The sequence below is a fragment of the Carlito syrichta genome, unplaced genomic scaffold, assembly GCF_000164805.1.
Source record: "Carlito syrichta isolate Samal-C Ts95f unplaced genomic scaffold, Tarsius_syrichta-2.0.1 Scaffold123285, whole genome shotgun sequence".
Taxonomy (NCBI): domain Eukaryota; kingdom Metazoa; phylum Chordata; class Mammalia; order Primates; family Tarsiidae; genus Carlito; species Carlito syrichta.
In genome coordinates, this window is record NW_007067381.1 from 45,432 (window position 1) to 48,553 (window position 3,122).

Genomic DNA, 3,122 nt, shown 5'->3' on the forward strand with positions numbered 1-3,122 from the left:
ATCCCTTTCTTGTGAGTATTAACTATAAGAACTGTTAATAACATCTCTTTAGCTATTTAAATAGGTCAAATTAATTTATCGCCTCTTTTGGCATGCTCGAGATAAAGATTGGTTTTAAAGATTTGAGGGATTCCCTATGTCCCCTAAGTTTTCTCATCAGCCTCTTTCACCCCTGCTGCAGTTAAGGTTTTTCCTCAACTTTTGTTTTCAAATGAAGGGTTGTGGCTGGGCATGGTGGCTCATGCCTGTAATCCCAGCACTTTGGGAGGCAGAAGCAGGAGGATTGCTTGAGCCCAGGAGTTGGAGACCAGCCTGAGCAACATAGCAAAACCTCATTTCTACCAAAAATCAAAACATTAGGTAGGAGTGGTACTGTGGGCCTGTAGTCCCAGCTACTCGGGAGACTGAGGTGGAAGGAGCACTTAAACCCAGGAGGTTGAGGCTGTGGTGAGCCGTGATAGTGCCGTTGCACTCCAGCCTAGGTGATAGAGTGAGACCCCAACTCAAAAAAAGGAGGTTGATGATGGGCATAGGGAGGTCTGTTCCTGTTAATAACATCTTTTTTGCTATCTCAGTCTTCCTAAATTCTGCTGCTATCAGAGCCAAGAATCTTTACAGACTTAAGGATAATGTGTACAGGATAAAACCCCTCTACAGTATTGGAAGAAGTGAGGGTGAGGAAGGGATAGGTGTGTTGCAGGTTTAATTTTCTTCTCTCTCTCTTTTTTTCTTGAATCGGAGTCTCACTCTGTTGCCCAGGTTAGAGTTCAGTGGCACGCTCACGGCCACCACAGCCTCCACCTGCAGGGCTCAGAGGATCCTTCTGACTCAAGCCTTCCAGGTAGCTGGAACTACAGGTGCACGCCATCATGCATGGCTAATTTTTTGATTTATTGTAGAGATGAAGTCTTGCCAAGTTGCCCAGGCTGGTTGGTCTCTAATCTCAGGTAGTCCTCTCACCTCTGCTTCCCAAAGTGCTGGTATTACAGGCATGGGCCACCGTGCCCAGCCAATTGTCTTTTTTTAAAATATGCAGTTGCTGAAGCTCGTGACAAAGATCTTTCTTCTTCCTTCTCTGGTCTTTTCTAGTGGGCTACTGTGGAATGATTCCGTGTGTTCTGTGTGGTGACCTTGGGAGCCACAGCTGGGTAGTGGCTGGATGGTGTAGGTGTGGATCCCTCAGGACCACCTTAAGACAGAAGCTTCCAAGAAGCCTTTCTGAGCAGTCCTGAGTGTCATCTACCTGCAGCTGAGGGCCAAGATGCTTCTTACCCTTGTGTGTCACTCACAAGTAGGCTGTGAGGTTGCTGGCACCCACGTACAGCATGGTTCATGCGTACCTGCCAACCCATCACTTTCTGGATGTCCCCAGGCTTTTTCTCGGCTGGGAGTTTTAGGTACCCTCCACCCCATTCCTGTGGCATCGCCACTGGGCTGGACCTGGGCCAGCTTGCGGCTCTCCTGCCTTTTTCTTCCTCTCTGACCTGAAAGTAACGGTGTGAGATCCATGAACGCCCTCCTGGTTCTGGCCTCACAGTTGTCCTCCCTCTTCCAGGTCTTACTGCCCAGAATTCCCGTGAGCGGACAGAGATCATCGGGTGGAGCTTTTCGGTCCTGGACCCAGACGAACTCTTCTGGGCTTTGGGCTTTCTTGGGATCTTTTTTGGATCTGGCAAAAGGTGGTCAGGGATGGTCAGTGTTGGTCAACAGGTGAAAAAACTCCTCCTTATTCCTGCTTAGGAAAATTCATGCCACTTTGCAGAAGACTAGTCCTGACAGCCTCAGGGTCTGAAAGGGGACTTTCTTCCTTTTCCTCTTCCTCTTCTTCCTTCTGCTTTTTCTTTTTTTCTTCTTCTGACAGGATCTCACTCTGTCACCAAGGCTGGAATGCAGTGGCATGGTCATATCGGCACGGTCCTAGCACACTGTAACCTTGAATTCCCAGGCTCAAGCGAACTTCCCACCTCAAGTCTCCTGAGTAGCTAGAACTACAGGTATGTGCCTCCATAGGTGGCTAATTATTTTTTGATTTTTGCAAAGATGAAGTCTTGCTGTGTTGCCTAGCCTAGTCTTAAGCTCCTGGCCTCAAGCGATCCTCCTGCCTCAGCCTCCCAAATCACTGAGATTATAGCTGTGAATTTCCCTACCAGGCCTCTTCTGAGTCTTTTATGGCTTGTAGAGGACCTCGGAGCTACTAGCAATGACCAGAGAATGGAGTCATGAGTCAGTGAGGCAAGACTGCGTCATCAGCTGACAGCCAGTGATCTTGACCTGGGGCCTGCAAATGTGTAGACTTATTTGTAAAATTCTGTATATATGTAGGTTTGTGCATCTTTTTTTCTTTTTCTTTTTTGAATCGGAGTCCCGCTCTGTCACCCAGGCTGGAGTACAGTGGCACGATCATAAGTCACTGCAGCCTCAATCTCCTAGGCTCAGGCAATCCTTCCATCTCAGCCTCCCAAGTAGCTGGGACTATAGGCATTTACCACCATACCTGGTTAATGCTTTGATTGTTTTGTAGAGATGAGATCTCATTATGTCTCATAGGCTGGTCTCAGACTCCTGGCCTCAAGTCCTTCTCCCACCTCAGCCTCCCAAATTGCTGGGATTACAGGCATGAGCCACTGTGTCTGGCAGCGTCTCCATTTTTTCTGGGGAAAGGTTCATTGCTTTCCCCAGATTCTCAAAGGCACATGTGACCCAAAGTAAGAACTAGTAATCACTTCTGATTGCTGGTTTGTAATAAAATGGGAAAAAATAAGGAGATATAATTGAGCTTTCCAGATACCTAAAATTATAAGAATGCCCTTTATTCTGGGATTATGTCCAGCCTCTCTTTTTCTGGTATTCAAATATTCTTTCCTTTTATGGAATGATGCGTTAGAGAATTGCAATTGCAAAAAAAGTTTCTTGACAAAGTCAATAGTTGGTGACATCTCCAATAGCAATTTTTCTTTTTTTTTTCTGGCCTGTGAAATCCTAAATTCTGGGAACCACAAATCCAGAAGGTTGCCTTTAAGTTTGTCCCCGATTTAGGGGTGTCCTGTTGTGCATCGCCCCTCCCCCCACTCTCCCTCATGTCTGAGAGCTGTCTTTTATTATGTGCAAAGCTCTTTTATTTT